Source organism: Galleria mellonella, unplaced genomic scaffold (genome assembly GCF_026898425.1).
Source record: "Galleria mellonella isolate WM207_F2 unplaced genomic scaffold, CSIRO_AGI_GalMel_v1 utg83, whole genome shotgun sequence".
Taxonomy (NCBI): Eukaryota; Metazoa; Arthropoda; class Insecta; order Lepidoptera; family Pyralidae; genus Galleria; species Galleria mellonella.
The window spans coordinates 5,016,273-5,027,538 of NW_026442162.1; the positions used below are offsets into that span (position 1 = coordinate 5,016,273).

Genomic DNA, 11,266 nt, shown 5'->3' on the forward strand with positions numbered 1-11,266 from the left:
TCGTGAAATGGAATTTTAGAACATAATTAAAAAAAAAATTTACCTACAAAAAAAACGACTTCAATTGTTACAAATCTAGTTATTTTGATCTAAAAATCAAAGTACTGAACCGATTTTGATAAAATTTCTTTGAGACCAATCTGTAAGTATATTCTTTTAGATAAAAAAGGAATTTTCCAAATAGGTTCAGAACTGACTGAGTTAAAAACAATCATCATCATCATCATCTATACTTATAATAAATCTGTAGAGAGGTCAATTCTGTACATGAAATATATTTCTAAAACAACTATCAGGGGGTGATTAGTGATCGATACTGATGACAAAAATGCAATCAGTAAAATTTTTGTCTGACTTTCTATATGTTCGTTATAGAAACAAAAACTATTTGACGGATTTTAACGAAACTTAGTACAATTATTCTTCATACTCCTGGGCAGGTTATAGTATACTTTTCACGCTACGATCAATAGGAGCAAAGCATTGAAGGGAAATGTTAAAAATGTCCACCCGTGCGACGCCGGGACGGGTCGCTAGTTTTTAATATTTTTATAAGGATGTACTCTAAATCAGTGTTTTTCAAAGTGTGGGTCGCGACTCGTTGGGGGGTCCCAAACCACGACCCCCTTGATCGTGAAAGATAGCGAAGTCGTAATAAAAACAATGTTCATAAAAATATTTTTGTTAAGAACATGTTCAATAAAGGATACTTATTGTGAGTAGGCTCATACAAATTAACAAAAATTGTATTAGCCTACGTTATCCATGGAGGCGTTTTACAGCATAATCTATGCCTGTTTTAAGTACTTCATTACGTATTATTTACTGTAATTAGCTGATATCAAACTATGAAAATAAATAAAAAAATAAGGATTCGATAATTGTAATACAACAGAAGGCATACAAATTTGGAAACGCGGAGGGTAGGCGAACATAAAATATTTTTAATTTAGATCATATAGATAGAGCATCGAGCTTCAAAAACGGGTCAACTTTTTGTCACCTAATTATCAAATTAGCTGACGTCGTTTTTTTATTAGTGTTCTATATACTTACGCACACAATGTCTCTTGACGTATCTATATTTAACTATTTAATATATAAAACAAGTTTTTGCGCATTAAAAAGTTGCAAAAATAAATATAGAATTTATAAAGGAAACTATTTATCATGCAAAATTGTATGAAAAAGATGACTCTCTGTTTTTAAAACATTTGTATGGGGACACTCTATGTATATAATCTAAGATATTAAGATAAGAGGTATCGCGCCATGAAAAGTTTGAAAAACACTGCTTTAAATGAAATTAGAAGCAAAATTTGGTTATCAGCAACAGAGCTGCATATTGTATGTACATGATTTTAAAATTATTTGAAATACTTACCTCATAATCCAGGAATTGGATTCTTGTCCGAGGATTACATTTTTCAATCTAAATAAAATATAAGAATCCCGAATTCAGTATATACAATTTTATTTTCAAAGATGCTCAGGTTTTATTAAATTTAGCCAGTGTAAGGGATATTTGAATAGGTATATATTTGGTGTGCGGATTTTAAAATATTTTTCTATATCAGTATTTGTAATAGTGATTAATGAATAAATTAAATTTATCTATTAATTAAGGTCTTGTTATTTTTTTTTTATGTATGATAATGGAACGGTTACCCCGCTTGCACTATCGGTATACGCCGGAGGGGTGAGGGATGATAAGTGAAAATGAAAGAACAGGTCTTTTTTTTAATGGGTCATAATGGAATGGTGACCCTGCCTGCGCTAACAGTATACGCTGACGAGGCACCACTGAGAGATGACAGGTGACGATGAAAGCAGGTCAGTTAGCTCATCGTGATGAACTGCACTAGAATTAACCACAATGGTTTCTAGGGAGAACCACGTGAAGGTCGACCTGATAGGGTATATTGCTAGCGATGGGGCAGTTTGACTCCATTACTAACAATCCCTTTCCCCCCTAAAAGAGCAGGTCAGTTAGCCCAACGTGATAAATACACCTGGAATTCAGGTATGATGGTTTCCAGGGGGGGCTAGGTGGAGGTCGACATGACGGGATATATTGCTAGCATAGGGATTGGTAGTTCGCATTACTAACAATCCCTCCTTCTTGTTATTAATATTTATCACCATGTGGTCCCGGTATAGAATAGACTCCTTTTTTTCCCGTGAGTGTCGTAAGAGGCGACTTAGGGAGGGCGAGGGATGGACAGCAGCGTCCCTCTTAAAACATCTCTAAAGCCTAACTGCGGTTGCAAATCCGCCTGCTAAGAGTGGCAACTACTGGAAAAACCCCCTAAGTAGCTTATGTACAACAATGGACAGTTAAAGGCTGATATTATGATGTGATTAGGAGTGAATCGTAATAATTATTAAAAATTAATTAGATAGATACTCTTTATTGTTTCCACCAAAAGATTACAATAGTAAACTTATTATAAATATAAACAATTACATGAAATAATCACAATGAGAAAACAATGGGCGACCTTATCGCTACAACGTTTTTGTAGTGCATCCACAATGTTTGCAGCGGCATGGACAGATGACTTCTATGCCATCAGACGCAAACGGATCGCATCTCTTTTATACCGACTGCGTGGCAGCAGTAACAGCATTCTGTGGGCACTGTGTAATAAATAGATAGCCCGATCCTCTCATTGTGGGTCAAAATTATTATAGGGGCCATAAAATGATTTTTGTATTTTTTTTTCTACTAACATAGTTTAAGACTATTGTTACTAACAAAAATGGATCTTTGTAATCTATAATAAAGAAATATTATTATTATAAAAGCGATCTCTTCCAGGCAACCTTTGGATGGAGTTTTATTAATTCTTAATAGACGGTGTAGATAAAGCGCCTTAAATTTTAACAATAGCAATATTTACGACAAGCATTTTTCAATAGACTTCAAAAAAGAAGGCGATTCACAATTTGGTTGTACTTTTTTATATTTGTTACCTCATAACTGTTTTTAAACTGATTTGGATTTTTTTTATCTTTCAGTTTAGTCTCATTAAAAAAAACTTTTAAAAATTTTTGCCGTACGTTTAAAATAAAAAAAAAAAACACTAATGGACACACACTATGTTGGAAATAGCAAGATGCAGTAATAAAACATATACCTATGTATTTGTGATACAAAAATATTAAGTTTAGTGAAAAAAAAAAACAAGACATATCTTATAAAAATCTGACATAGAACGAACATAAAAATAATACATTGTTCTAAAAAACCACAACGTCAACAGCCAGTATTAAAACTCCACAATGCATTTTATTCATATTTCTTTTTATATTTTTATATCTTTATATATACATACATACATACATATCTTTCACGCCTATCTCCCATTAGGGTAGGCAGAAACAATACAAACAATCTTTATATATATTTTATTCATATTTCTTAATATTTTTAATAAGGAATTTCGCGACTGACTCTTGGCCACAACAGAATATCAGTATTTTGCTCTTTTGAGGGCAAAGCAATGTGACTATTTTGTGTTACTATGGCACACGCATGAAAAAATAAAGGAAATTGTTGTTTTATATATTTTCCTTTTTGTTTTTTTTTTTCATTCTTTTATCTTTTACTGTGTATGTTTGTATTGTAATTTGTGTGCTGTAAGTAATGTAAATAAATTATCTGTCTATCTAGTTTTAACACAATTGAAAACGGTGCTTTTTGTGTTCCCGAAAATTTTAAATTATTTCAGCATTTTTCTCGCTATTTTGCTTGCGTGGATTTTAAAAATAAGAAAACTTATAAAAAAATAACATTTCTAGATGATGTATCGAGATAAAATATACACTAGATTTGAAGTTAGACCTTCAGGGATACAACTGTAAAAACCGCATCCAAATTGGAACTGTAGTTTTTACGTGATGCCCAACAAACAAACAGTTAGAAAATATTTCTGAAAGTTCCTGTTTTGGCATCCATTGGTCTTATTATGAACTCTTATATAAATGTTACTTACATATCTCCCATGTACAGACATTGTCTTCACGCTTCCTTTATACTTTATTAACATTTTTTTTATGCAACTTAGAATGGCAAACAAGCTGACGGCCCACCTGATGGAAAGTGGTAACCGTCGCCTATAGCCATGAGCAGTACCATGGACATAACAGAGTATACTGTATTTGTTGTTTTGTTAGCATCTTAATATATTTTTCACGATAACATTTATACTGGGGGGGGGGGGGGGGAAGGACTGTTAGTAATGGGGAAGTTAGACCCCATTGCTATCAATACACCCTATCAGGTCGTCCTCTACGCAGTTCGCCCTGGAAACCATCGTGACTAACTTATCATTAAATTCGTCACGATGGACCTGCTTTTATCATCATCAATCACCCCCACTGGTGCCCCGTCAGTGTATACCGTTAGCGTAGGCGGGGTTACCATTCCATTATCATCTATAAAAAAAACAGTATAACGTTTCTCTCATGCGTTCCTATTTTTAAGGACTTACCTTTCGCGGATTGAAAAATTGCGACGTAATTCCTATATTCGCAGCTGAAGATTTTGTTATTCGCGGATCTAATCGGTACATATTAATAAAAAGGTTTCGGTGTCCTTTGTAAATGGGTCGGTAAAAGGAGTAATGAAAAAGTAAAGAAAGAAAGAAAGAAAACATTTATTGCCAACAACAAAAAAGTTACATAAATTATCAATTTAAAAAAAAAAAACTTTACATTTGTTATTGCCAAGATGGTCACCACTCAGCATGTGCTGCAGCAATTTAATTGCTACAGCGCTGATATTCTGTGTGACATCACGAACGACAATATATATATATATATATATATATATATATATATATATATATATATATATATATATATATATATATATATATATATATATATATATATATATATATATAAAGCAGACCTTATTATAACTATGCCTAAAGTATATTGTCAAATGCTATTACCGCTGTATAACTGGTTCGGCTTTCCATATTCACGGTTTCTATATTTGCGGTATATTCACGGAACTTATACACCGCAAATAAAAAACTTTTACTGTATTAGTAAGATTTAAATTAACATAGATATCAGAAAGTATTTGAAAAATTTATCATCTATAGGTATTTAACCGAAATTAAGAATAACAGTAGAATGAAGCTTGTTAAAAATATATTACAGTATAATTCGTAGTGGCAACACCTACGCTCTCCGATGTTCACATTCGGAATTAATTCCTAAAGCAAATACGTGGGCGAACAGTGTCGTTTGCGGGGGTTGATATGCACTCCGTTCCATAGAAGGCATGGATAATATAGATACCGATAAGTGGAAAAAAAGTTCTTTATGGGATAAATACTTCACTGAAATTATTCTCTCCTTTCGAACTCCGCAAAATGTCGTATATCTACCTATTGTACAAGACAGTATTATATACAAAGAAATGTCTTTCTTTCTTACATGATCACAACACAGATAATTAGATTTCCAATATTAGCTTGTGTATTACTAGCGACCCGCCCCGGCTTCGCACGGGTGTAATATTTGTTTATGTAACTTAAACTGTCCAATACATTTTAGTAAGGCTTGTATTTTGACATATGTGAAAGTACTCAATTAATATTCTCTGAGAGTGTACCAGAGGGAGACTTTGTACAAAAGTCGATTGCTTGGGTACCTCTGTCCCATTCGTGTTTCTACCGTGAAGCTATTGTGTTTGTATGGCTGTATTTCAGTTTGAAAGGTGGGATATGGCGTGAATTTACAAGGTACAGAGGAATAACACCTGTGTCCTCAGGAATGGTAACGCATGGGAGGTATCATGGGCGAAACAGTATACTCTGTTATATCCATGGTACTGTTCATGTCTATAGGCGATGGTTACCACTTTCCATCAGGTGGGCCGTCAGCTTGTTTGCCATTCTAAGTTGTATAAAAAAGTATTTCAAACCGTTTAGACAGCGCACGCCATGTTATAGAATTAATGCCGACTTCAAATACATTTATTATGATTAATTATAAAATATAAATTTACCAAAATAAACAGTAGTCTATAGCACTCAGCGATAATATACCTTATTAATAGTGGAAGAAATTTTAAAATCTATTCAACAGTACTGGAGATTACTCAGAACATCCGAACTCACAAACTTTACCTCTTTATAATATTGGTACAGATAAATGTAATATTACATTAAAGTAAAAGAGGTAAAGAGGTTTCTTCAGGACCGGCAGCGCGCGCGTAATACCTCTGGTATTGCAGGCGTTCATAGGCTATGGTAACCGCTTACCATCAGAGCCGTATGCTTGTTTGCCACCTCAGTGGTATAAAAAAATACACAGAATTGAAACAAAGCAGTTCTGGCGGAGTGAGCTGTAGTCGATGACGTCACAACACAACAGAAAACCGAGTTGGCTTTCGTTGGACGTAAAAACTTTTCAGGGGTGGTCGCCTCGCCCCTCGCCACACCCACGCTCCCGGCTACATTACACTGTGAGCTTACTAGGGTTGCCAACTGTAACATCTACAAAACTAGGACATGAATCGCCGGAATTAAATTAAATTATTAATTAATTATTAGTATTTTATTATATTAATTATTAATTAATAAATCTGGTCGTTGTACCAGCCGGGTGTTTCAACCGACTGAAAAGTTCTGTTAAATTTTCAATTTTTTACTTACTCACTTTTTTTTCTTCAATTACAGATTGATTTCATAGAAATTTTATCAAAATCGGTTCAATAGTTTAATTTTCAAAACAAAACAACTAGTTTCGTCACAATTCAAGTAGTTGTTTTTTGTGGGACATAATCTTTTATAACTTCCGAAATGCGGGATTGATAGGCAATCCCACTAAAAATATATTTATTGAAGTTTAGACTTGTCTGATTTGAGACTACTTCAGATTATTTTATAATTACTCCTCTCCATCCAAAGGTTGCCTGGAAGAGATCGCTTTTAGCGGCTTTTTTTTATTGGATGAAAATGGAATGATAACCCCGCCTACGCTAACGGGATACGCTAGCGGGGCACCAGTGAAGGGTGATAGATGAGAATGAAAACTGGCCAGTTAGCCCATCATGATGAATTCATCAGGAATTAATCATGATAGTCTCCAGAGGGAACCGCGAGGAGGTCGACCTGGCTGGGTATATTGCTAGCAATAGGATTCTCAGTCTCCATTACTAACAATCCCTTTCCCCCATCCTACCACATAGGTTTTATAGAGTCATGTTAATGTATCTTTTTTAATATATAATACGAATCTATATGATATAACCGAAGTACCAATGTATATCAGAGTTAAGTAATAAAACCAGGCTGGTTAGACATCATACAAAACCATTTTCAGCCTCCATTACTAACAATCCCTTTACCCCCAAAAACGCTTTTAGCGGTTAGGTCGCCCATTGTTTTCTCACTGTGATTATTTCTTGTAATTGTTTATATTTATAATAAGTTTACTATTGTAATCTTTTGGTGGAAATAATAAAGAGTATCTGTCTTACTATATATTCCTACTTCTGTGCACTTAGTCAAAAATAAAAACAGTTTCCGGAACTCTTTCCATTTTTTTTACAACACAGGGGGCAAACGAGCATGCGGTTCACCTGATGGTAAGTGACTACCGCCGCCCATGATCACCCACAACACCAACGGCATTGCAGGTGTGCTGCCGGCCTTTTAAAAAGGAATATGCTCTTTTCTTGAAGGTTATGTTGTCGTATCGGTTCGGAAATACTGCTGCAGGAAGTTGATTCCAAAGAGTTTGTTCGAGATGTTTGTAAGTACTTTATATTATTCTCAATTTATTTATTTATTTATAAAAGACACACCAACAATATGCTCACAATAATTAAGCAGACAATATACAATGTTATTAGTAAGTAAAAGAGAAAAACTACTATTAAAAAATGCTTAAATCTAAGTTTGAACAAAAACATCTTACTCCTCACTACCAAGCTTAAGGCCATATGAACACATCAATTAAAGGTGTATACAGCTCTCACAGATAAGCGTCAATGTACACTAACTAACAATTATACAATTAGAGAAGACCTAACTACCAATCCATATTATTAATAAGTCTAGTAAACTGCACTAAAGAATTTCGTGTATAATATAGTATATGTCATATATGTGTAAGTATATTTGTTATTTATATATATTTATTCGTTTATATATGTAATTTTAATATGTATGTATATCAATAATTACTAGTTCCGCATTAGAGTATTCTGACACTTCCCTATGGTTGACTGGGAGAGAATGCTTTAAGCATTAAGTCCGCCATATACACATATTTGTACTAATGAATAAATAAATAAAAAATGTTTGAAGGATAAATCCGGGAAAACCCGGACGTATGGGGGCCCTACATGACATTGGTTGAGATGAGGAAAACGTGGGCGAAGCTGTCCTAGTCGAAACTAAACTGTTAATTATTACAAAGTGCATAGCACAAGTCCATACAATTTTCATTCATAAATAATAGATAATTTAAGATTGGGCGAAACAGTATACTCTGATATGGCCATGGTATTGCTCATGTCTATAGGCGACGGTTACCACTTTCCATCAGGCGGGCCGTCAGCTTGTTTGCCATTCTAAGTTATCTAAAAAAAAAAACAAAAAAAAGACTAAATCGTGACAAAACTAGTTATTTTTATTAACAACTGAGCTACTGAATCCATTTTGATAAAAATAATAATATATTTTTGATTGCACTTGAACAATACACACAGCAATTAGTATTTTTTTTTATTATAACAAAATCACATCTCCCCTCTTAAGGAGAGGAGATGGCAAACTAACCCCTGGCAGAAGCACAATCAGTCGGGGTTCAGGGCCCCAGGGAGAGAAACCGGCGTACAATGCGAGCAGTATCTGAGAACACCGCTTTCTGCATCTTTCCCGCAAGTGAGCTGCTTCGGAATCCCAACCGTCTGAAATCTTGTTTAGTTGGGATTATTATTATTATTTCAGCCGTTAACTGTCCACTGCTGGACATAAGCCTTCCCCATAAGGGGAGTTTTGCCAATAGTAGCAACGCTTGGCAGGCTATTTCATCGTTAATCAATTGTAACACAAGATTTTAATCTTATTATTATTTTAACCTTTTACCAAAAATTTTTTCTATATTACTCAGATAGAAGAAGTTTTTTTTTATACAACTTAGAATGGCAAACAAGCTGACGGCCCACCTGATGGAAAGTGGTAACCGTCGCCTATAGACATGAGCAGTATCATGGACATAACAGAGTATACTGTTTCGAACATGACACCCCCCATGCGTTGCCATTCCTAAGAACTCAGGTGTTATTCCTTTGTACCCTGTAAATTCACGCCATATTCCACCCTTCAAACCGAAACACAGCTATGCAAACACAACTGCTTCACGGTAGAAACAGGAATGGGACAGAGGTTCCCAAGCAATCGACTTTTGTACAAAGTCTCCCTCTTTATTCTCTAACTATATGGGATGGATTACTTTTTAACTCTGCTAATGAACATATTCCGGTCACGCGAACGAAGTCGCGGGTAAAAGCTAGTATGATATTTAATAGGACACAACCTGACCTTTCGCCTCGTGTTAATGCTGTAACAAATAGTTCAGCCGGGGTCGAGCCGAATGACGTCACTGCCGTGACCTTCACATTCCGGGAACGCCAAACATATCCGGGCACAGTACTTTTATGGGTGAAAATGGAATGGTAACCCCGCCCGCGCTATCGGTATACACCGACGAGGCACCAGTGGAAGATGATAGGTGAGAATGAATGCAGGTCAGTGGGCCCACCGTAATGAATTCGACAAGAATTAACCATGATGATTTCCAGGGAGAACCGCGTGGAGGTCGACCTAAGAGAGTATATCGCTAGCAATGGGGCTATTAGACCACATTACTAACAATCCCTTTCCTCCGCGGGCACAGGACTACGTATTCGGGTTTATCCTAAATTTCATATGGGATTTTTGGTCTCGACTTTCGATGTTGACAACCTCATAGTGCTGTGGCGGGAGGAAAGGGATTGTACAAAAGTCGATTGCTTGGGTACCTCTGTCCCATTCGTGTTTCAATCGTGAAGCAGCTGTGTTTACATGGCTGTGTTTCGGTTTGAAGGGTGGGATATGGCGTTACTGGGTACAGAGGAATAACATCTGAGTCCTCAGGAATGGCAACGAATGGGGGGGGGGGGTATCATGGGCGAAACAGTATACTCTGTTATGTCCATGGTACTGCTCATGTCTATAGGCGACGGTTACCACTTTCCATCAGGTGGACTGTCAGCTTGTTTGCTATTCTAAGTTGTATAAAAAAAATCCATTAAACAAAATGGGTAATTTTGTTTCGTTTTTATTGTTAAAAAAAATTTATAACTTTTCTTATGATCAAAGACGAAGACAGAATTTAAACTGTAGGGGCACCCGACAGCGCCATCTGGTATCACGGAATCTTAAACTTCAAAGATGTTTACATCGTTACCTTACACAGAGACAATAATTTGTAATGTACCAAATATGAATTAACTGTTGTTCAATTGAATTACGATTTTTTTCAGTTGATTTACGATTATCAATTTGGTAAAACCAGTTACTTTGAATTTAAAACTAAACTATTGACAAAATTTGTATGGAACTAATTTCAGATAAAAAAATTCAAATCGGTTTATTACTAAAGGAGTTATGAGGTAAGGAATGTAATAAAAAGATCAACGAAATCCTCTAATTTTTAACTTAAAATAATATAATTTGACAATTTCTGTTGGTAAGTTAGTAAGCAGATAATAAATTTCTTGAAGGTTAGTTAATTATGAGCCCCGCCGAAGCGGAGCTATCAAAAAATTGAGTAAGACTCATTTGATTGCTCCCCACCACGGAAATCTTTAGTAAAAGGCGAAAGATTTATCCGTTGTTGAAGGGAAACCAGAGATAAAAATATGTTATCTAGCACCAGAAGTCATCAAAACAGAAAGTATCTTAATATCGCGTTGTAAAAATAATGTAACTATTGACAGCGACATCTATGAGTAGTTCAGAATAATTTTGTAACAGAAGTTTAAAGGTATATCAGAGAGCATCAAAGCGAAGCATAAAAATGAACCCAACATTTTATTATTTTAATTTGAATGTTTTTTATTGTTGTAATGTCAAACATTCTTTTCGTTTAAATTTGGAATAATAATATATTTTATTTCTACTTAAATATTGTAATTTATTTATATCACATGATACCTAATTACCCAGTTTAAGTTTCAAAGATAAATAAT

The 11,266-nt window shown here is 34.9% G+C and overlaps 1 non-coding gene across 1 annotated transcript; it reads right to left on the reverse strand.

Annotated features, from left to right (window-relative positions):
- Positions 1–10,812: 10,812 nt before the first annotated feature.
- Positions 10,813–10,931, reverse strand: LOC113517123 (U5 spliceosomal RNA). The gene has a single exon (XR_003402259.2). It is a non-coding gene; the product is annotated as a U5 spliceosomal RNA (small nuclear RNA).
- Between the last annotated feature and the right edge of the window lie 335 nt (positions 10,932–11,266).